Raw genomic sequence first — 24430 nt, forward strand, 5'->3', positions numbered from 1 at the left:
GCCGGCGCGGGGCGTCGCCGGCTCCCCAAGCCCCCGTCGCCCGCCAGCCACCTTCGCCTCCACCGCCCCTTCCAGCCATCAGCTAGGAAGCGACGTTAATTGTCAGGCGCGGCGAGCCAATGGGCCGCGGCGGGGCGGGAACCTGCGCGTGGCCGTCTCCCAATCCGGAGGCGGCTGGGCATCCGCCAATCAGCGGGGGCGGGGGCGGCAGTCGGGCGCAGGCGGGAGCGGGGGGCGGCAGTCGGAGCGGTTGGAGCCCGGCGCAGCGCAGGGACTTTTCCCGCTTCCCTCCGCGCCGCCTCCCTCCCTCACCCGCCGCCGGCGGGAAGCTCCCGACGCTTCAGGTGAGGGCGGCGCCGTTTCGGGTCGAGCCCGAGGGAGAGGCGGGGGTTCAGACCCTGTCGGCGGGGTGAGGGAGGGGGAAAGGGGCGTTGGGTGGCGGGCGGGGGGAGGCGGTTGGTTCCGCCGTCGCGCCCGGGCTGGCGGCGCCGGGCGCTGCCGCTGCCCCGCGGCGGGGTCGGGGCGGGGCGGGTGCCGTGGGGGGCTCGTTGCCCCTGTGGTGAGGCGCGGGGCGGGGTGGAGGGAGGGGACGCGAGTGACAGTGCCGAGGCGCGCGGCGGTGACGCGGGGGGGGGGGCGCACGAGGGGGCCTCACGCGCTTGTGGGGGGGTTGCGGGGGGGGCCGGGCCCGCGCCCGCGCGCCTCGCGGCGGGGAAGGTGAAGCTCTCCTTGCGCGGCGCCTGGCGGAGCAGGGCAGGGCTGGGGCTTGCGGGCGATGACGACACCGGCTGGGGAGGCTCAGTTTCTGTAGGAGGGAAGAGCTCGCTGCTCGGGAAAGTTTGGTGACCTACTCGGTGGTGGTGGTGACGACTGCTTTTTTTGGGAGGGGGGGAGACCTAAAATTGAGTGAGTGGGATTTCCTCCTGCCTTTCAAATCCCGTGGGCCTACATGATGGCAGGAATGCTGACTTCGAGGGAGGGGCCTTTCTGCGAGGGAAAGTGCGGTTTTAAACGGCTTGCTGTCTCCTGAGTACTAGCAGTGACACAGATAGGCCAGGCTGCTTGGTCTTGCCATCTCCTTCTCTCTTGAATGTCCCTTTTTTTTTTTTTGGCTGGTGGAAAGAATCGCCCCTTCTCACAAAGTGAAACATCTGTGTGGGAAACAGAAGTCACTCTATGTGGATTGAGGCTACCTGGTTAGAGAAAGACTGGGTATCTACAGTGTCTGTGTGGCCTGCTGTATCCATCTTTCCCCATTGCTTGGCTCTTTCTGCTTAAAATGACTCAGGAGCTGATAGGCTCAGTCTTTCGAGGTTTTGTCCATTTGCTTTAGCAATGAGGGAGACCAGAAAGCTGCTAGTGGCCTTCACTGTCCTTTTTTAAACTGTGTGTTTGAAAACTAAGTGTGATCTTGCAGTTTTAAATGTTCAGTTGGTAGCCCATTTTTCTGACTAAAACTATGAATTAGCTAGGATAATTTGAAACAAGTACACGCTTGCTTGCATCCCCTGTAATTATTTTAGTAAGCTTTATCATCTGTTCACAACCCAAACTGTGGTGAAAAATGAACCTCAGGATGTGTTAGACACTTCTATCTTCCTCTGTTGTGCCTCATGACCTCACAACAGACTACTTGAAAGATTGCCAGTGTGACAGTTTTCTCTCGCTATGGGAGGACCCTATCCCTTCTGTTACTTTGAATTTAATTTCAGAGTTTGTTCAGCCTCTTTTTGAAGATAGGGCTATTGAGCTCACAACTTTGAAAAGGTGAAAGCATTGGCAGTGTATGATTACAGTACACATAGTGAAGATTCTGGCTCAATGCAACAAAAAGAAGGTCATTCTCTTATGACTGTTGTAAGACCAGTATAAAAACACCCCTTCATTCCCTTGGGGGCGGGAGGAGAAGGTCTTGTATTTCTGCTTAAAGATGAGAGGTAAAATTAAGGCAGTTTGACTGTGTTTTAGACAAAACTTCTTAATTATTTTTATGAATAGGAAGGTCACTCACACTGAGGGATAATGTGCTTGTTGTTTCATACCTGTATGTGTCTGAAATTATTTATTGTCAAACTTGCAATTTGCCTTCAAAGATAATAGTGTTATGTTCTACCAATTATGACTGAATCAGCTTAAATGGTAACGTGTATTAGCACACAGGGCATGTCTAATTAGCACAATGCAGCATCATTTTAGTGATCTCTGATCATTCAACACCACAGCTAAGGAATGGAAAGCAAGAGAGGTGTGCAAGTGTTACCTTGTCCTCTGTATTATTAACACTAGCATGGCTATTCAGTGTACCAGTGCTTCCAAGCTTGTGTAGTTACATAGTTTAAAGAAAGATGTATAGCATAAATATAGTTAGTAATGAAATAGCTTATTAATGTGTAGATAGATAAAACTGTTTTGTAGTGACTTTTTTGCTAAATTTTTTCTTTTGTTTTGAAGAGGGTGTATAGCAGTAGTTAATATTGAGCTGACAAATGAGATGGCATTCGTGATTTGTAGCCTTTCTTTCTCTAGAACTGAGTGAGCTACTGTCTTAAAGATCACAGAATCACAGAATGGTTGAGGTTGGAAGGGACCTCTGGAGATCATCTAGTCCAACCCCCCTGCTCAAGCAGGGTCACCTAGAGCATGTTGCACAGGATCGCATCCAGGCGGGTTTTGAAAATCTCCAGAGAAGGAGACTCCACAACCTCTCTGGGCAACCTGTTCCAGTGCTCTGTCACCCTCACAGTGAAAAAGTATTTCCTCATGTTCAGATGGAAGCGTCTGTGTTTCAGTTTGTGCCCGTTGCCTCGCGTCCTGTTTCTGGGCACCACTGAAAAGAGTCTGGCTCCATCCTCTTGACACCCTCCCTTCAGATATTTGTACACGTTAATAAGATCCCCCCTCAGCCTTCTCTTCTCTAGGCTAAAAAGGCCCAGCTCTCTCAGTCTTTCCTCATAAGAGAGATGCTCCAGTCCCCTAATCATCTCTGTAGCCCTTTGCTGGACTTGCTCCAGTAGTGCCACATCTGTCTTGTACTGGGGAGCCCAGAACTGGACACAGGACTCCAGATGTGGCCTCACCAGGGCTGAGTAGAGGGGGAGAATCACCTCCCACCACCTGCTGGCAACACTCTTCCTGATGCACCCCAGGAGACCATTGGCCTTCTTGGCCACAAGGGCACATTGCTGCCTCATGCTTAACTTGGTGTCCCCCCGCACTCCCAGCTCCTTCTCCGCAGAGCTGCTTTCCAGCAGGTCGACCCCCAACCTGTACTGGTGCCTGGGGTTGTGCCTCCCTCGGTGCAGGACTCTGCACTTGCCTTTGTTGAACTTCAGGAGGTTCCTCACTGCCCACCTCTCCAGCCTGTCCAGGTCTCTCTGAATGGCAGCCCAGCCCTCTGGCGTATCAGCCACTCCTCCCAGTTTTGTATCGTCAGCAAACTTGCTGAGGGTGCACTCTGTCCCTTCATCCAGGTCATTGATGAAGAAGCTGAACAAGACTGGACCCAGTACTGACCCCTCGGGGACACCGCTAGCTGCAGGCCTCCAACTAGACTCTGTGCCACTGATCACAACTCTCTGAGCTCTGCCATTCAGCCAGTTCTCAATCCACCTCACAGTCCACTCATCTAGCTCACACTTCCTGAGCTTGCCTATGAGGATGTTATGGAAGACAGTGTCAAAAGCCTTGCTGAAGTCAAGGTAGACAACATCCACTGCTCTCCCCTCATCTACCCGGGCAGTCATGCCATCATAGAAGGCTATCAGATTGGTTAAGCGTGATTTCCCCTTGGTGAATCCATGCTGACTACTCCCGATCACCTTCTTTTCCTCCACGTGCTTGGAGATGGCCTCCAGGATGAGCTGCTTCATCACCTTTCCAGGGATGGAGGTGAGGCTGACTGGCCTGTAGTTCCCTGGGTCCTCCTTCTTGCCCTTTTTGAAGACTGGGGTGACATTGGCTTTCTTCCAGTCTTCAGGCACCTCTCCTGTTCTCCAGGACCTTTCAAAGATGATGGAGAGTGTCCTAGCAATAGCATCCGCCAGCTCCCTCAGCACTCGTGGGTGCATCCCATCAGGGCCCATGGATTTGTGGGTGTCAAGTTTGCCTAAATGATCTCTAACCCGAAGATGTCCTTATGGCAATTCTGTGCTTCCTCAGTTGTGGTTAACATAAGCCTAAATGTCAGTGTGACTTAAAATGGTAGTCTGTAAACCCAGAAGTCTCGCATTCTGTCTCTTATAGCAGTGCCAAAGGTTAAAAGTGCTTACAGGCACTGCTACTCAAGAAGTAAGTGTGCTTGTATGAGTCCATAGGAGTAATATAAATTGGCTAAAAAGGTAGCTTTCTGCTCCTGAGATGGTATGCACTTTTCTAAATGTAGACTTAATTACTTAAATGTAAGGACTTTCTAAAAGTCCTTAAAAAGTTGCATTTTATTCTCCTACGGTGAGCCAGAAGAATGGAAGGTGAAGATTTGAATTTCCTTTTTTTTTTTTTCCATGGATGTGTTCAAACACACCTATAAACTAATATATTGTCAGTACCATTTTAGATGCATTGTTGGTTCTTGGGATCTCTGCTTTTTCTTAGAAATTCTAAGATTAGTTAATTATCGATTGCTTGAAACTTTGAATGATGCCTATATTTAATACTTGAATTGAAGACTAGTCTCTGAGATGAACAATTTTTTTTTTTTTTGTGGCATAGAGGTTAATTTGAATTCTGTCTTAATCTAATAAACTTCACAAAGTGAGGTTGTTTCTTTCAACAAAACTGAGTTACTGATTTTTGACTTGACTTAAGGTAATGATGAATTGTTCTTGGAACATGAGAAGGAAGAAAGCAGGAAATAACAGTGATGTAACTGTACTGAGGTAAACAGAGCTAAATATTCTGAGTCTGTGGTTAGGTGGAATGGTGTATTTAATATGAATGCTGCCTGGCTAGTTGGCTCACTGAGTGTGAGAAGAACAATCTGAAGTTGATGGTAAAAAAGCTGTTGTGCCCCTGAGAGGGGAAAAGGTTAGCACCCAGTCTATAGTCATAATCAAATTTGTCTCAAGACTTGAAAGTCATTCCTTCATCTGCTATTGTTCAAGGAACCTTGCTTGCTTGGGGCAAGAGAACAGTCAACACTTCTCTGGTGCTGATGTATAATCTGCCTTGATGCACAGTCTTTGGAGTGCGAGTGATTCTGCTTGAGCCACTGTGTGCTGGCATGCAGTGGCCAAATCCTGTGAGTCTTAGTGGACAGGATGTGTCAATATTTGAGAAGGTACCCAGCCCTAATTAGTAAATGGGGATAGAGTTAGCACGGATATTGTGAGTAACACTGCACAGTAATGAGCTCTGAAGCTAAAAGAAAATGCCTCTGAGACTTTGAGTGGTGTGATTTGGTTCAGCTTTTTATAATATGCAAATATTTAAAAACTGTCTTGGCTTACACAACATGTTGTAAATATTTTGACAGTATTGGTAACCTGTATCTTGCAGTGGTGGTTTTGGGGCCAATGTCTGTTATTAACCCCCTCTTGCTTATGTAGGACTCTGTTCTAAACTAAGAATTCCAAAGCATCTACAGCCCAAAAACCTTAAATGAGATTCTTTGTCTTTCATCATATACTCTGGACCACTGAATAATAAGCTGCATTACAATATAATTTCAAAAATGGAGAGGATGAGAGCAGTGTATCAGATCATTATTAAACATTTGTTTTGACAAAGGTTTCCTGAAACTAAAAAAGCTCTTTTCTTTTATGTGGTCTTTTGACACAAACTTAGTAATGCAGAATAAAAATAGATACCCTGAGAATGGGGTGCCACGTTTCCAGTTTTTAAGTGATGCGGTGAACTCAAAGGAGTTCACATTTGTGTCTTAAATATCTTTCTTCTCACAGCCATTGTGATTTATGTACTTGCAAACTCCTGGCTTTTGATTATAAAGTAGTGGGTTGTTTACTAATACTAAAACCAGATGAATGCGATGGTCCTGTAACCTTCGCTGTGAAGTGTCTTTTTGCAGAAGAGTAATATTCTTTGTATCTCATTATTATGTCTTTGTACATGAGTAGTACAAGTAGTACTCATAAATCTGTGGGGGGGTTTTTTTGGTATGATGGTAAATGTGTCTTTCCCACATATCAGACTGATGCATTGCCATTTGATGATTGTAACAACAAAAGATATGTATTGACTGGGCTCTTAAAAGGTCTAACAGGGTTCTTTGATAACTAGCATCTCATCCTCTGCTTTCTGAACGTAGCCAGAGCTTCTGTCTTCCAAAAACAACTGTCAGTTTGCACAGACCTTAATTAGCATAGAAATGGTAGGTGAATATTGAAGTAAGAATTTTATTTGTTCTCAATAGCAAATGCCTAGCCATAGTTTATTACTCTTTTAAGCTAGTGCTCTCTTCTTCTGAGTTTATAAATAAAATAAAGGGGGGAGCAGATATCCTTGATGTGTTAATTTTAAAGGGGGAAATGTGAAGTATAGATTTCAATAAATCATCTGGCCTGAGTCACAGGACAAGCAGACGTCTTTTTGATTTGACTTATGCCTCTGGTCCTCTTCCTTAATAGACGTTTTCTTGGCAAATTGACAAATATCTGAATCACTGCTGAATGGAATAACGCTTCTTTTCTGTTAAGAGAAATGATAAATCTACAACAAACAGGTACAGGTATGTTAAAGCAACTCTTCATTTTTAATGGGACCACATGATTATACAGTATCAAATCAACTTAGTCTTGCTGGTTTTCTCAGTCCTTGAATTTTTTTAAAGCAATTTTTTTCCAAAGTCTTAAGGTTCTCTCTGCATCCCCTTAAGAGTTACAGACAAAAGCTTCAAAACTTTTAGTTGTTTACCTGAAGTAATCTAAACTGGTCAATGTACAGTCACACTTTGCTTGAACACAAACAGCTTGGATAAGCTTTAGGGTGAACATAATTGAATGGACTTCCTAAGTTCTTGCTGTGTTGAGTTGTCCGTTCCATTTCAAAATATGAGCACTCTGTTTTAGCTGCGAGAACTGAAACTGGATTACCATTTCCCTTAAATAAGTTTTCTTTAACCTTTGTGTATTAGGAGATTCATAAAATTCATATTAAGATTGCTGTCATTCAGATGCAAATACAGTGAGAAATAAAGAAATCAAGCAGTTAGCTGTTTCTCTTTCGAGCACTTAAATTTCATAGAAACTCCTATGCCTGCAGGTGGGAATATTACTGTATCTTTGGTATCTGTATTGGCCCACTGTTATGATAGGCCACTGGTGTTTTCATTAGTTTACACTAAATTGAGTATATTTTACTGCCATCCTGTTATTTTAAGTGTGTATAACCTGCTTCCTTTTTCCATGGTATAATTTATTTTTGTGTGTGTGTGTATAGTTGGGTGGGTTTTGTTTGTTTCTAGTTTCCCAGACTGCTTTCCACTAGCAGGTCTTTTGCTCTAGTGAACTTTCAGGGCCATTCTTGCCTTGAGCTGAGTTTTTCTTTTTAAAAGCTAATTTAATTGGAGCAACCAACCTATATGGATAAACCGTGATCAGCTAATAACCTCTGATTCATAAGTACCAATTTCCAAAGGAAACTGTCATACTGTCCTAGCAAACTGAGTCCTAAATGGACAGACAAGCATGTTCTGTACTGTTACTGGATCACTGATGGCCTAAGAATGAATTTGATAGCTCTAAGAGCTTTCCAATGTAGCGCTTTCCCGTTAAAGTTGATGTTCTCTACTTCAAACTGTGCCTGTTCTTACTATCTTCAATAAAAAAATGTTTTCAGTGTTAATTTCAAGCTCAAAGGAAAAAAATATATGTATCTCTTCTGCAGGTATAGTCTCTGAGTCACTTCAGAGATACTACTACATCTGAGCAGAAATATGCTTCAGTAGTCTGTTACTAATATTTACTTTCTAGTAAGTGTGCAACTGGAGTCAGAAGTAGGATATTTCCAGAATGTGGGAGCAAAATACCTTAAATCTTGAAGGACAGAGTTATTTTCGAGTGCATCTCAATGGGAAGGTGGCATCTATATCAATAAAAGGAGACTCTTACGTTGTAGGTTAGACTGCAAAGGTAGTCATCCAAAAAAAGTGCAGGTTATTCTCTCAGAAACAATAAAAATTAAATCCGGTTTTAAGTTATGGTAGTTGTAGCTGATACTAGCTAAACTGGCTATATCACTTATAATGAAGTTACCCCTTTTGGTGTCATAGATGCTAAAGATATGACAAGGATTTCTTTTGTTTGTTTGTTTGTTTTTTAAGGTGCTGTGAGGAAAGGTCTGCTCTTATGTGATCTGCAGGATAGGTAAACATGTTTGCAAATTTGGAATGAATTCCCTATTTTGCTGTGTTTCCTCCTTGTCATCTTCTCTTGTATTTTATTTTATATCCTCAGGAGCATGTCTCAGAGATAGTTAAAACTATTAGGCGCTTTTTATCTGTGGAGCACACATTAACATTCTGTAGAAATATGAAGAGATAATTTCACATAAACAGTTTTTAACTGTTACTGCTCTTAAAATTTTTAAAGCAATAGTTTCATCATTCAGTTAGTAATAGTACACAACACAAATACAAAAGAATTATTGATAGATTTTAATCCAGGAAGGAACCATTTGTAATCATCTGGTCTGAGCTGAAAAAGACAAGCCACGGGACTTCTGTGAATTAATGCCTACTAGAATTTGAGAAATAGCTACAAAACAAGCTCCCCTTTTAGGAAGTAGAAAGAATTTAGAATCCACCCCAACCCTGTTAATTGTCCAAGTGACTGACTAGTCCTGCTGTCTGAAACAGGATACCCTCTCTGATTGTATAATACAGATAATATATCCTTCTAGCTGCCTACCCAATAGCACCTTGTATATACCCTAGAACTGCATGAGCATGTTTAACTGAGTATTCCTCTCAACTTAAGAATTCTTCTTCAAACTTGCTGCTTAAAATAGTGGGTCATCTTTATGAAACAGAAAAGTTAAACTTTGTCTTGGTACAGCCCAGTATGAATTACAAATGAATTTTGTTAGCTTGTGCTCATTTCAGCAAGCAATTCAAATAGCATTTGCAATGATTCTCTTTTATTTACTACTTCCTCAGCCTTTTTCTTAAATTGCTTGTGCAGCAGATAGTCATGAATCTTGGTCTTTTTCAAGGTTACTGATGATAATGTTAAATAGCTCAGCAGCGTCTCACCAGATACATATCTGCTTCATAATATTTCTTGATTCTGTATTTTGAGAGTTTAAAATAATGTAATGTCAGACTGAACTTGTATCATTCTGTCTTTTAATCTGAATATTTTGTGATGGCAAGTTGAATGCCGTGCTGAAACATATTTAATCAGCATTGTCATTATCATTAAAAATGGTGACCTTATGAAAACAGGATGCCATTAAGAAGTTGTTTGTATTGATTTTTCTCTTTAATTATATAACTACTTTTGTTATTATTAGCTTGTTATCCTTGTTAAGTGATTGCTTATATTGTGCCATCTTAGTTGAAAACTTTAGTTGATTTATTTTTAGTAAATGATGTAATTCTGTCCCTTTTAAAATACTGATGTGACTTTTTTTTTCCCCTCTCTCGTCTTCTGGAACTTCTGTATTATTTCAGAACCTTAAAAAGGTTCTGAAGGTTCAGAACTCCTAAAAGTTAATGTTGATGGTATACAGAGCCTCCCAATTGGTATTTTAAAATTATTGAACAAGAGTATAGTTTGATCATGCTGTGATTGTTCAGACTCCTAAGTCCTTTTGATTTCTGGTTTGAGGGGAAAAATGTTTCACTGTGAAACGACCAAATTCTTGTGCCTCTTAAATATGTCATCACTCATGGATCTTCTGTTGCTATGTTAAATTGTTGATGTATCAATAATAATAGCATTGCTGTTAAGGTTGTTATAACAAGGACAATAAAGGAGCTTTAAATATATTCAGCTCTACCACTAGAACTTCTGTGGACTTCTTGCTTCCTTTCATCAGTTTGTCATTCCTAGCTTCTGTTACATTCATTATCATGAACTTTCACTCTTTTCCAGTTCACATATAACTATATCTGTAGTTACTCTGTTTTTTTTTCTAATTGTGGTTTTGGGACAGCTATTAAAGTCTTGCATGATTTCAAGTTAATATTACTTTCAGATTGCCGATTTGTTTCAGTTGATGCTAGAGACACACTGAGTCAACTCATGACTTGTGTACACTAATCTCTCTTTTACTTCTATTATCCATTCTTTTCTGAGATGGAGTAGGCATGAAATTCCTTTGTATTGGATGCAGTGTGTCCTTTTAGTTAGGACATTGTCATCTATAATGTTTGTAAAAATTCCATGCAAATTTCAGAACTGACAAAATGAAACATTCGGTGTATGTGATGGGGACCAAAGTGCCCCACAATAATGCAGCATTCTCTGCATTACAGCTTGCTGCTGAAGGAGCTGATTGTTCTGTGTTCGTTAGTGTGCTTTAGTGGTCTGCGGTAGATGCCAGTTAGTACCTATCCAGTGCATGAGCTATTGGAACACTGACATTTCACAGAACATTTACTTTAAAGCTGTTAATTCAAACAAGTAATGGCTATTTTTACGGAAGCGTTACAACTCCTTCCTTGACCACTTAATCCTCTAGCTAGGTTATAACCATTTACTAACTCTTCAGTCATGTGACTCACGCAACCAGATTTCAGTGATATTAACTGGGCTTGATTTATGTCCCCAAATGCACAAATTTAATTTTTCTTGATTACTTGTGTGCCTACTGCTTATGTATAAGCAAAGAAAAGTTTGTTTTACCTCTTTCAGGGTCTTGGACTTTATCAAGATTTTGATTTTTGTTAAATGTGTACTTGCTTATTCCTCTTGTGCTAACATAACATCCTGTAACTAGTTTAACTAGCTCAAACTTGTTGCCACTTCTGCTCACTGTGATAAAGCAATTCAAAACCAACACAAGTCTGTACTGCTACCATAAGGGGAAATCATGTTCTTTCCCTGATCCTCAGCTGTTTCTTCTAGTTACCTGTTCTGTGTTGGCATGATTTATGAGACAGTGCTGTGACCTGAGATGGTTCCCTGGTCCAGCAAGAAACATATTTTTGGGGGGGAGGGGGTTAATTTGCAGCTGGATAAAGCTTAAGCTTAGAACCTGGTTTCATGAATAGAATTGGTGGGTGAGGATGAGTGACTGGGGACGTGGGAGAAGGACAGATCTCTTTGTCAGCAGCACAAATTTTTACCATCATAAAGTGACCATGAAATTGATCAGCCTAGGATTGAGATAAGTGGTGCCGTGAATAATTTCTGTAAAATTAAGTTCTAAATTGAATGCTGGATGTAAAGAAGCTTTAAGTATGTGTGTTTTGTGTGTGTGTTGGGATTTTATTTTTTTTAATAAACCCATGTATGCTGAAGACCAGTCAGGTTGTAATAAAATGTGGAAAAAGAGAAGTCTGTATAAATACAACAGTGTTGCTCATGATTACAGCTGAAGTTGTGCTACATGAGCTGCTGAAATACAACTGAGTAAGATTGAATGCTATTATCTAGAGACTGTACTCTTAAACTTTTTATAGTAAAAGGAATTGAAAATTCACTTAGACTTATGATTTTTTTATACGTATTTTAAATGCATGATTGAATAGGCAATACATTTAAAATGAACTGGAACTCAAATTTGAAAGTCTGTGTACTGATTTTTTTTCTTGAATGTTTGTTTAAACTGTTTTAATGTGTGAAAACCAGAAGATAGAATTGATATCCTTTTCCAACTTTTGTAAGTTCTAAGTATAAAGAAGCTAAAAGCCTTTACCTTTTGTCTTCTAAAATTTCAATTGCAAGTAACTTAAGAATATTTATCAGCACTATACATTTATGCAACTTAAATGCTTTGTGTTGAAAAAGTGAATGCTAAATAACTTCTGGAATCTCCTAGCAGGAGATTAAATTTCATCTTTAACATTTTATTGTTAAACCAGCTTTTGAAGAACTAGTTATAAATTCCAACTCAAAATTTAATTTCCAAAATTCAGTCACTTTTCTGAAAAGAACACTTAAAGCGATTTTTAGAAATGTCAGTCTTTTCCTTGCAGGAAAAATCTAGATATACATGAAAACCATGCCAGTTCTCTATGAATTCTTATTTTCTAAACTGGAAAAACTGCTTCCTTGTGTTCTTTTAGCACATTTGTTCTTTCTGCCACAAAAATCAGTGAATTGAGTTAGTGGGATCCTCCTGTTACTCTTGTTTTCTGATATTGCCCAGTCTGTTTTCTTGGCTCTTCTCAGCGAAGTGTTGTTTCACCTAGTTTTTTTATCTTTGCAGAAGGTACACAGATTGGGTAGCAGAGTACATCTTTGCAAGAAAGCAGGCTTGGCAGTATCACAGAACCCCTTGTACTTTTCTTAATTTAACTGGACTTCACACTGGGAGAGGTGAAAGTCCATTTAGTAAATAACATGGAAGTCTTGCCTCTTCACAAGTTAGGACCAAATCCTTTATGTTCCTGAACATGCGTGGTATTTGAGAAGATCAAGGGGCAATCCATATAGTTTTAAAGGATATGTAAGTGAACCTTAATTGGTTAGAATTTGGCTAAGAAATCTTCTAGACAAATCAGTGTTCAAGCAGCTTTTTTTTCTCTTTTGGCTTGTAGCATCCCCATCTCAGAGAACAACACAGGCTATTATGTGATTTCTAGTCTGTATAAGTCCTGTGAGTTAAGTGTTGTAAAATCTGTGGTGTGTTTTTTTAATCATTGTTGTCAAGTCAGTAGCAGTTCAAAAACTGGTATGTGTGAATAGATAAAACAAGTATCATACATTAATATTAGATTTATTTTAGAGTTATGTAAGACAAGCTATAGCTTCTTCACTCTAGATTCAAGCAATGTAATAAAATATGAAGTAGGCTCATTTTCTCTGAGGAACCAGTTAGCTGGTTGTGTGTGTGTGTTTTTTAATTCGTTTTTTAACTTACTCTAGAGAAAATAAAGGTGGTACTAAAACTGCAGTTGGAAATCTTAAATATTTTTGTCCTTTCTTGCCCTTGTCCTCTTTCTTGCAAAAGAGGCTAGATAGGAAGCATCTTTGCTTCTCTGTGTTATTGGATGTTGTAGAAACACTCTTTCCTTTGTGCAATCAAAGGCAAATTGTGTTGACTTCAGTGTGTAATGTTTACCAGTTCATTGTTGAAGAAAATTACTAGCTTTGCAATATTAATTTTACCAGGCTTTATTGCCATTTCCAAGAGCTTTTACTCTATGGCAAGGTAATATGGAAACAGTCAAACATGTTTCGATGTTTTAAGTACACATAAAGGCATTTTTATAGTGTGTGACTTTTTTTTTTTTGCATGTGCAGCATTTCAGATTTCATATATGTAGATACAATACTACTTTTGAATAATCTTGAAGGCTATGATACTGGTACAGCATTATTTGAACTTCTGAATTGTGAATGATGTTATTAGTTCATCTGCGAAGTTTAAAAAGTTTGTGTTAACTATCTTATTTGGATAGAATACTCCCTGTAATGCAATTTAATAGGTAGGAAAAATACCAAGAAAAACTGTTCTTAAAATCAATTTTTTAAAGAACTGAAGTTCTTACAAACATGCTTCTCCAAAAGTGTTCTGAATTCATCAAGGAAAAATGAATCACACAAATCTTTGAATTTTGTTTCAGTGAACAGTTTGAGACAAATTTGTAATCTTTTTTTCAACACCCCCCCCCCCAACCCTACTTTGGCAAAAATTTTGTGAAACGCTTTTTAATGCAATAGCAATTGACTTGGGTAGTATCTAGTCCTGTCAATGGGGAGAAATAAGCCATTTAAAATTCACAGCTATTGTTAGATTGCTTTGTTATTGTTGTGATGGCTCTTCCAAGTGTGTGGTTGTTCAGGTGTGAGACAACTGGAATGAGGCTTCTCATGGTCTTTTTGAAGAAATGTGAATGAGGTTGTGGTTGACTTCCCCCTGCTCCTCCCTCAAAATATAAATACAGTATTATTAATGCTGTATCCCTTATTTGCCAATTGCCTGGAAGTTCTGAACAGGGAACACTGCTTGTTTCTCATCTCTGTTGAGGGTTAGCTGCTGCCTATCCTGTGCTTTCATATAGAAAATGAGAGTGTATATATATATGAATTTGTTTTTAAAATAGTTACAGTCCTCCAGGGATCTCTTCCATGGTCTTCAAGGCATGGGTCTGTTTCCTAGAATGCATTTGAGCTGTTTTTTGTAGCTAGGAAGTAGAGCTGACTCATGAGAATTATTGGAATGTGCAAAGAGTGGCATATTGCACCTAGGCATTTACATCGGAGTCAGTTTACATGTTTAAATTGGGAGTACTGTGAAAAATCTCAATCTGGCTACGTTATCTGTCCTAGAGGAGAAAGGAATGCAAGTCATGTTTCTTGCATATTTCACCATCACTCAGTTCCAAGAATTTAACTGCTTTATGTAGCTATATATATTAAAAAGAATGCTGGAAAATTAACTATATCAGCTTAAAAAGACACTTTTAAATCTTACTTCCCAGTTGGCTGGCTTCCTTTTTGAGTGTTTTTCTTTTTTAAGACAAATTTCTTAAGGGAGTTGGCATAGGCATATCAAATACATGAAATGAAAAAGGAAAAACATAATTTTTTGTCTAAAGCCAGCTTACTAAAAATTAAATATTGAAGCAAGTGGTGATTTATCTATTTTTAAAATGTATTTTAAAATTCTTGGATTTCATCTGATTTTTTTCTAGAATCTAAAACTTGATACAGAATTACTGGTTATCTGTGTTAAGCTGAATGAACTCAGATAGTAACTTGCATCCAAATCCTGAAATTGAATAATAAATTCTTGGCATACTATGTGATATTGTATCACCCTAACTAGAGTATTAGAAAAGATGAGTTTATCTAAATTCTGAAGACCTCTAAACTTTCAGTGCCCCTGTCTTACAGACAAAAGTTCTGGGTTCTTACTTAAGTACCTTGGACCTTGAGCCAGAAGTTTGTATTTTGTTTGGCTTAAAAGAACTCTTTTTATAGGATTGTGTTCTGATTATTTTGTCAGTGATGTATTAATACGACTCTTACCCCTCCCGGGAAACCTGCATGCTCGATCACCTCTCTGAAATGCCTGTACACCAATGCACGCAGCATGGGGAACAAACAGGAAGAACTAGAGATCTGTGTGCGGTCGCAAGGCCATGATCTCATTGCCATTACAGAGACATGGTAGGATAGCTCGCATGACTGGAGTGCTGTCATGGATGGCTACGTGCTTTTTAGGAAAGACAGACCAGGAAAGCAAGGTGGAGGAGTTGCTCTTTAGGTGAGAGAGCAACTGGAATGTATCGAGCTCTGCCTAGGGGTGGCTGAAGAGCGAGTCGAGAGCTTATGGGGAAGGATTAAAGGGCAGGCTAGCATGGGGGACACTGTTGTGGGTGTTTACTACAGGCCACCTGATCAGGAAGAGGAAGTGGCAGAGGCCTTCTACAGGCAGCTGGAAGTAGCCTCACGATCCCAGGCCCTGGTTCTCATGGGGGACTTCAACCACCCCGATATCTGCTGGAAAGACAACACGGCTAGGCACAAACAGTCCTGGAGGTTCCTGCAGAGCATTGGTGACAACTTCTTGACACAGGTGGTGGAGGAGCCAAGGAGGAGAGGTGTGCTGCTGGACCTCGTACTAACAAACAAAGAAGGACTGGTGGAAGATGTGAAGGTCAGGGGCAGCCTTGGCTGCAGTGACTATGAGATGGTGGAGTTCAGGATCCTGCGAGGAGGAGGCAGGGCAAGAAGTAGGATCGCAACCCTGGAGTTTAGGAGAGCAAACTTTGGCCTCTTCAGGGACCTCCTTGGAGGAATCCCATGGGTGAGGGCCCTAGAAGGAAGGGGCGTTCAAGAGAGCTGGTTAATAGTCAAACATCACCTCCTCCAGGCTCAAGAGCAGTGCATCCCTATGAGTAAGAAGTCAAGCAAAGGAGGTAGGAGACCTGCATGGATGAGCAAGGAGCTCCTGGCAAAACTCAACCAGAAGAAGGAAGTATACAGAAAGTGGAAAGGGGGACAGGCCACTTGGGAGGAATATAGGAACGTTGTCAGAGTATGCAGGGATGCGACAAGGAAGGCTAAGGCCCGTTTGGAATTAAATCTGGCAAGAGATGTCAAGGACAACAAGAAGGGCTTCTTCAAATACATCAGTAGCAAGAGGAAGACTAGGGAAAATGTGGGCCCTTTGCTGAACGGGGTCAGTGCCCCGGTGACGAAGGACGCAGAGAAGGCAGAGTTACTGAATACCTTCTTTGCTTCAGTCTTTCCTGCTCAGGCCAGCCCTCAGGAACCCCAGACCCTGGAGGCAAGAGAGAAAGTCTGGAGAAAGGAAGACTTTCCCTTGGTGGAGGAGGATCAGGTTAGAGATCATTTAAGCAAACTTGACACCCACAAATCCATGGGCCCTGATGGGATGCACCCACGAGTGCTGAGGGAGCTGGCGGATGTCATTGCTAAGACACTCTCCATCATCTTTGAAAGGTCCTGGAGAACAGGAGAGGTGCCTGAAGACTGGAAGAAAGCCAATGTCACCCCAGTCTTCAAAAAGGGCAAGAAGGAGGACCCAGGGAACTACAGGCCAGTCAGCCTCACCTCCATCCCTGGAAAGGTGATGAAGCAGCTCATCCTGGAGGCCATCTCCAAGCACGTGGAGGAAAAGAAGGTGATCGGGAGTAGTCAGCATGGATTCACCAAGGGGAAATCACGCTTAACCAATCTGATAGCCTTCTATGATGGCATGACTGCCCAGGTAGATGAGGGGAGAGCAGTGGATGTTGTCTACCTTGACTTCAGCAAGGCTTTTGACACTGTCTTCCATAACATCCTCATAGGCAAGCTCAGGAAGTGTGGGCTAGATGAGTGGACTGTGAGGTGGATTGAGAACTGGCTGAATGGCAGAGCTCAGAGAGTTGTGATCAGTGGCACAGTCTAGTTGGAGGCCTGCAGCTAGCGGTGTCCCCGAGGGGTCAGTACTGGGTCCAGTCTTGTTCAGCTTCTTCATCAATGACCTGGATGAAGGGACAGAGTGCACCCTCAGCAAATTTGCTGACGATACAAAACTGGGAGGAGTGGCAGATACCCCAGAGGGCTGTGCTGCCATTCAGAGAGACCTGGACAGGCTGGAGAGGTGGGCAGAGAGGAACCTCCTGAAGTTCAACAAAGGCAATTGCAGGGTCCTGCACCGAGGGAGGAACAACCCCATGCACCAGTACAGGTTGGGAGTCAACCTGCTGGAAAGCAGCTCTGCGGAGAAGGAGCTGGGAGTGCGGGGGGACACCAAGTTAAGCATGAGGCAGCAATGTGCCCTTGTGGCCAAGAAGGCCAATGGTCTCCTGGGGTGCATCAGGAAGAGTGTTGCCAGCAGGTGGTGGGAGGTGATTCTCCCCCTCTACTCAGCCCTGGTGAGGCCACATCTGGAGTCCTGTGTCCAGTTCTGGGCTCCCCAGTACAAGACAGATGTGGCACTACTGGAGCAAGTCCAGCAAAGGGCTACAGAGATGATTAGGGGACTGGAGCATCTCTCTTATGAGGAAAGACTGAGAGAGCTGGGCCTTTTTAGCCTAGAGAAGAGAAGGCTGAGGGGGGATCTTATTAACGTGTACAAATATCTGAAGGGAGGGTGTCAAGAGGATGGAGCCAGACTCTTTTCAGTGGTGCCCAGAAACAGGACGCGAGGCAACGGGCACAAACTGAAACACAGACGCTTCCATCTGAACATGAGGAAATACTTTTTCACTGTGAGGGTGACAGAGCACTGGAACAGGTTGCCCAGAGAGGTTGTGGAGTCTCCTTCTCTGGAGATTTTCAAAACCCGCCTGGATGCAATCCTGTGCAACATGCTCTAGGTGACCCTGCTTGAGCAGGGGGGTTGGACTAGATGATCTCCAGAGGTCCCTTCCAACCTCAGCGATTTTGTGATTCTGTGATTCTGTGACTTTCTCTTCCTTTCTACTTCATGCTAGCTAGCTAGTACTTGGTGCTAGTTTCTATTGACTTTTACCTTTCCCAGACACTAGAAAGTGGACAGTGGTAATGTGTTTTGATTTATATCTGTCAGTTGGAAGCATGTGGTTATTGAAATTAAGTATTTTGGGGTTTATTCTGCTACTACTTAGTCAAAGCTGTGAGTTAGCAATAAACATGTTAAAATGGCTTCCTCTCCTGCACTATTTTAGTTTGGAAAGGCTATTTTCAGAAACTTCTTTTTTTATGAATGCAGTAGTTCATATATTCTCATACCAGTCATCAAGGAGAGTTTGAAATAACTATTGAGACTCTTCTGTTACCACAAAATACCTCCGATGTTGCAATTCTAATTCACTCCAATCAATACTAGGCGTTGTTCTTCAGAGCCTCAGAACAAAGAACTTGCTCCAGAAATTCAAGGAACGTTTGGAAAAACACTTTGCAGTATTTCCTGAATCTTTTGGACTGGACTGTCAGAATTTCTACCTAAATTAGTCCTTGAATGTTGCTATTTTTCAGTAACATACCTGTCTATCAGAGAGTAAAATTCAATCTGCCTGTGATGTAGTTAGGAGCTTAAAGCCCTTTGCAAGAGAAGAATGTTTTTGTACCAACTATTGCAGCTGGTTCTTTTACAAAAAATACTCTCCTAGAAGCTGAACTACAGGGCAATATCCTGTTCTAACCAAATGTTGGCTAGATTTAGATTGGTTTGATGTCATTAGTTTGCTGTTTGATGTGATTCAATTTAAGTAAAAAGAATAAACATATAAGCGTTTCTGAAAGAATAGCTGCCCGCCTTTGGAAAGCTTTCGGTGCCAGTGACAGAAATGCAGGGCTAAAACATTTTGCTTTTAGAGCTCTGGCTCTTACCAGAATGTAGTTGGGCAGTGATCATTACTGACCTTTTCACATTCATTGCAATTTTGCGTTGCAAGTCGTAATTTAGGATTGTCTGTTTTCAGAGCAACATCAAGTATAAGACCAGATAACTGACAATGTTTATAATCTTGTGCAGATAATATAAGATGATAATGGAAGTAGGGGGAGAGGGTAGAAAATAGTAGTGGATGATACAAGAAAAAGACTATTCATGTAATAAGCAAATAGTTATACCAGGATGTAACAAGCCCAAGACAAAAGACTTTTTTGTTGTGTACATATGTACCAAATGAGCGTGTTTTTAACTGTTAATTACTAGTGTATTTGCAGTTTATTTTATGAAGAATAGGCTGTTAATCATAATGGAAGTCCTGTATCATTATGTGATTTCTGCATAGCTTAAATCTGGACCCTGGTGGAATGTATGCATGAGGTCTTAGGAAACTGGCCACTGTCATTGCGAGGCCACTCTCGATTATCTTTGAAGGGTCATGATGATTGGGAAAGTGCTCGAGGACTGTAGGAAAGCAAATGTCACTCCAGCCTTCCAAAAGGGCTAGGAGGAGGACCCAGGGAACTACAGGCCAGTCAGCCTCACCTCCATCCCTGGGAAGGTGATGGAGCAGCTCATCCCAGACACTGTTTCCAGGCACATGAAGAACAAGGCGGTGATGGGGAGTAGCCAGCATGGATTCACAAAGGGGAAATCATGCTTAGCCAACCTGATAGCTTTCTATGATGGGATGACTGGCTGGGTAGATGAGGGGAGAGCAGTGGATGTCATCTACCTTGACTTCAGCAAGGCTTTTGACACTGTCTCCCATATCATCGTCATAGACAAGCTGATGAAGTATGGGCTAGTTTTCTTCACTTTCAAATTGGAATTGAATACAGCAAGCTTTTTAAGACAGTGTTGCCAATTTAAGCTAGATATAAAACTGTTTCTCCTTGTAAAACATATTGAATATTACAGTTCTTTCTAGCCTTTACAAGGGAAAATTGTTTGAAGGTGTTAGATGTAATTTCATCTTCATAAACTACGAGGTCATGGACCTTGACCTCCTGGACAGGCGAAATCCTTTGGCAAAGGTATCAGTATAAACTTATGAAGCTCTTTAATTCTGTATATGACACTGATTTTTAGATGCAAAGAAATAATAGCTCTGTTTTAAGTGTAGTATCTATTTTACTTTTTTCAGGGGCTCTGATGCATCCAATACACAGGTATTTTGCCTCAGTGCGACAGCTGCAGTTTTATCTTTCAGATATGGGTAGTAATACAAGTTCTTTTGCTATAAACTGAACTTCAAGTTAAACAGCAATATTACTAGTTTTGCTTCTGCTATTAGGACTGCCTCTTCATTACAATAGAAACATTGCTACAGCAGTATGCGTGTGAATCTTTCAGATAATTGTATCATAGGTTAATAGCTCAAGGAAAAAAAAACAGCTGGACTTACCATCTTTTTATGTTTTTAGTGTTCTTTTCTTTGAATGATACATCTTAAAAAAATCACTTTTTTGTATGTTCTGAAAGAAATCTAGTACATCCCAATATGAACTATGCAGCCCCCAAAGCATTGTTTTTTCAAATACATATTTTAAATTACTGTGTTCTTTTGATGGCTTTGTACCCTTAAGCTTTAAGAGTAAGGACAGCTGATCCCTATTTGAAAAAATAGTGGTCTGGGAGCTAGCTTGATTGTGTGGAGGTTGGTTGTGATGAGGACTTTTCAGCTATTAAGCTATCTCTAGAAAAAAAACGAGCAAATGTTATCAAGACCGTAGCTGTAGCTACTGGAGAGATTTCTGTTAGTGAATTAAAGAAACTTCTAACCTTCTCAAGAAAACTTACAATGAATGACTGAGGAAATATAGTGTGTACTCCTTATTTCCAGAGTTGATGTTGAGCTTTGTGGGTCAGACTGGGCTTTTGTCACTAAATTGGGCTTTTGTTTCTAAATCTTCCTGGATTTGGTATGCTCTGCTATTTGGACGGAGCACAATTTGCCACTCATTTACTGTAAGAACCAAAGTGAAGTACTAAGAATTCCTGCCCCTTCTGTAATACTACTGTCCTTTGAAGTCATGAAAATTGAAACATGGTATGTAGAAACATGAGATAAAGAGCGTTTGGGAGAGTTTCTAGATACTTTTTCTAATGCTTGCTTTTTCTAATGCTGCTCATATGTTACATTAAGCCTTTTAAGCTGTAAGAACTAGAGTTGGAGAACAGCAGTATTTAAATTTCACAGTTGTCCTTGACTGAAATGTTCTTGACTTGACCTTTGACATTGATTACAAAAGTGATCATCATCATCATCATCATATATTGCTTATACTATAAGCTTAATCTTTGAATATCAATTTTTATCATATTTTCTTCATTGTCTTTAGTTGTTTAAGCTTTTTCTTGAAGTACTTTAAACTGTCTTTTCTACCTCTCTTATTCTTCCTGCTATGATATGGTAACAGTAGCTAAATGTGAAGTAAAATATTAATTGACCAAGATAGCACTTTTTTTGTTTTGTTTTTTCTCCTTGCTGATTACTTGGTCAAATAGAAATCTTATTTTCAATAACAGCTAAAAAAACTTCTGCATAAAGCCTTCAACTTGCAGCCGTTTCAGTTATTGAACATTCTTTTTTTTCCTTTTTGATTTCTGTAATGCTCAAACACATAATTGCTTATCCATATGCAGATATGGCTTACCAACAGTAATTTTATCTAGGCAGGTACTCATTTCTGTAACCATGACCTATTCAAGAACACTGCGGCTGAGATACTCATGCTCCCAATGATACAGAACAAGTCAATGACACATGGTGCGATTCTGCCTGTGTCACAGTTTCCTAACCCCCAAATGCACTGGCCTAGCTGTCAGGCCAAATACAGTGTATTCAAGTTTTGGAAGACAAATTTCAGTACCTCACAAGAGAAACAACGGTGTGTAATCTGTGCAGATATTCAAGCTGAAGTCACAAACACAACGTCACTAACTGAAAGTTAGTAAAATCTTGAATTGAAGGCAGAGCCTAGTAGCTCCTTTTATAAGGTTGCTGAAAATTTCCAGTGTGTTAAACACAGCTTTAGGCTAATGGCACAAAAACTCTGCAGTACTGAGGAGAATTATTTTCCACTCTGAGCTGTTTTATTTATTATATATAACCTGTATTCCTGTGTATGCATATACTAAGTAAACTTTAGAAAGCTGGCTTAAACCATTTCTTTTGAACATGTTCAAGTTTGACATTTTAATTTCAAAATAACTATTCTGTGATACTAACCTTCCCCTTTCTGATTAGTTCATCTTACCATGTGTCATACAAATATGCCAATTTAATTTTAATTTAAAATGGGATGTTGCATTTGAATATAAACATACCTTTCTGGACCCTGATTGCTATTTTTTTTTTTTCAGTTTGATTGCAATGTGTCGAATGATTTGCAGTAAACTAAATAGCATATGAAATTTGATTACTAATTCTGCCTCCTTTTTTTCTCAGCTCTTATGAGACTGCCACCAGTCTGTGAGTGCAGAGATTACTGAGATATGTATTTAGATCAAATTAATTCATAAAGCAAAAAGGGTTGTATATATCCTATTTTTGGTAGGAACCAACTTGATTCAATTTTGAAGATCTGATTGTGGAACCATTGAAAAGGCTGAAGTTGTTAGGTCTCCTACATGAAGAACAAAGGAAACTATATTATATGCTTTTGCTTTTATGTGCTGTGCTCTAAACCTTTGAAGTTTGGACCTGGACCATATATGTTTTAAAAGGAGTCTTATACACTTGAATTTTTGAATATAAGTGCTACTTCACTAAGGTTTCTCTGAGACTCTAAGCTAATTTCTTGAGAGAGCACTTGATTGAATTTTATATTATTTAGCTCTCATCTTTGTCTTCTAATTGTTGGGAAGATACTGGTTAAAAGCCGCTGTTTAAATGCTCCATAGTCAGTGATGGCATAGTCTTATTAAATGAAAAAGCGCAATAGTAATGGCAAATACAGGAACTCATAGCTAATGGGACCTCTTGTTCTAATTTCCTTGAACCTCAGTCCAATTTAGATTGTATGCTGGAGGGCTGACCTACTTGTACTTCAGTCAACCATTACTTGAAAACAGCATAAAAAGCTTTACTTTCTGGGAAAAGAGGGGAAGGATAGAAAAGACTAGTTAGTCTTCCTGAGATTAGTTGATAAAATTAAGCATTTATTTGTTCACATTCTTGCATTTGGGGATTCTGCATTTTAGTGATTCTTGTGTTAGAGCTATACAAGGACAAATAATGTGTATACAGATTTTTGAAAATTGTAAGAAGGACTGGCTACTTGGGTTTTTTAAACCCTTAATAAAATTAGTGAAACCTTTAGAACCAAAGGAAAACTTCCAGCTTCTTGTTTGTCGAACCTTGATCTTGTCTGTTTTAAAGCAGCACCTTTTTTGTACACTGAAAAGTTTAGATTTTCAGTCATCTTAAAGCTAAAACAGGTTTAGGTGTACTATATGTGATTAAAAAAAAAAAAAGTTGAGCTTGTCAGATTGTGTAAGATTATAAAACGAGATCTGTGACTTTAGTATTTAAAAGGGTGATGCTTTCAGGTAGCTTAGACCAATGAGTTTAGTACATGGTAACACTTTTTTGTTACTTACATGAAGGACCCAGTTTATCTGTTACACTTATTTACATAAATAAGTGCTTTATAAGGGATGTTTAGTTCTACAAAATCAACAATCCCATGTTGCATATGTTACTTGGAGTGCTAAGGAAAAGTAAAAAGTCCTCTTTTGTCCTTGCTGCAGTAATTACTATTTGAGGACCAGAAGATGAGGTTGTCTGGAAGCATGGAAGACCTGGCTGAAGGTTACCTCAGATTTGCTGAGCTGAAAATCTGTTTAAGCAGAATTCAGAGTTTCTCTTTCCAGAGGTCATGTTAACAAGGCTAAGTAACACGCAACCTGCTTCCCCTATCCTAACACAAATAAATGAATAATGTAAATGTCCCTAACGATTCTTCAGACGTCTGGTTAGTTTGTTTTAAAATCTGATTAATCTTATTTAGTCTGAAATATGAAACCCTGTTGTATGTTTGTTTGTACTGTTACAGTTTATTGTTGATTTTAAAATGCACAAACAGATCTTCTGTTGTTTCTGAAACAGAATAATCCTTTACTGAAAAAGGGATAGTAGAAGCTATGCGTGCCTGTTTTGTTTTACTTCTACATTTATGAACTACGTTCCACAGAGGTCTGTAAATTCTGTATCAATTCCAGAAATCATATGACATTGCTGAAGAGATTTATTATATAAAGCTTATTTGACAGTGATCACAGCTGAGAATGTGTGCTTGTCAGCTGCAAGGTCCTCTTCATTAGCAATTTTTATGTTGATAAAATGGGGGGAAAATACTAAACTAACCTGAATGTCTTTTGAGAATTGAGGAATGTCACATGATGATTTGACCCGCTTTTTGTCAGCGAAGTTAGGACTGAGAGGATAATGGCTACAGAAACAATT

At 40.3% G+C, this 24430-nt stretch overlaps 1 protein-coding gene across 6 annotated transcripts in view; it reads left to right on the plus strand.

The window, feature by feature from the left end:
• The first annotated feature begins 231 nt into the window (after nt 1–231).
• Nucleotides 232–24430, plus strand: part of PACSIN2 (protein kinase C and casein kinase substrate in neurons 2) — a 72610-nt gene continuing 48411 nt past the window's right edge. For 3 of the 6 annotated variants that reach the window (XM_067305603.1, XM_067305647.1, XM_067305640.1), the window contains exon 1: nt 232–344. The gene's annotated coding sequence lies outside the window, so the exon portion shown is untranslated. Of the gene's footprint in view, nt 345–3869; nt 3889–6654; nt 6683–8275; nt 8319–24430 lie in introns of those variants that run through there. The other 3 variants (XM_067305618.1, XM_067305611.1, XM_067305624.1) reach the window with 3 other exon arrangements.

This window comes from Apteryx mantelli, chromosome 1, assembly GCF_036417845.1.
Source record: "Apteryx mantelli isolate bAptMan1 chromosome 1, bAptMan1.hap1, whole genome shotgun sequence".
In the NCBI taxonomy this organism is placed as follows: Eukaryota; Metazoa; Chordata; class Aves; order Apterygiformes; family Apterygidae; genus Apteryx; species Apteryx mantelli.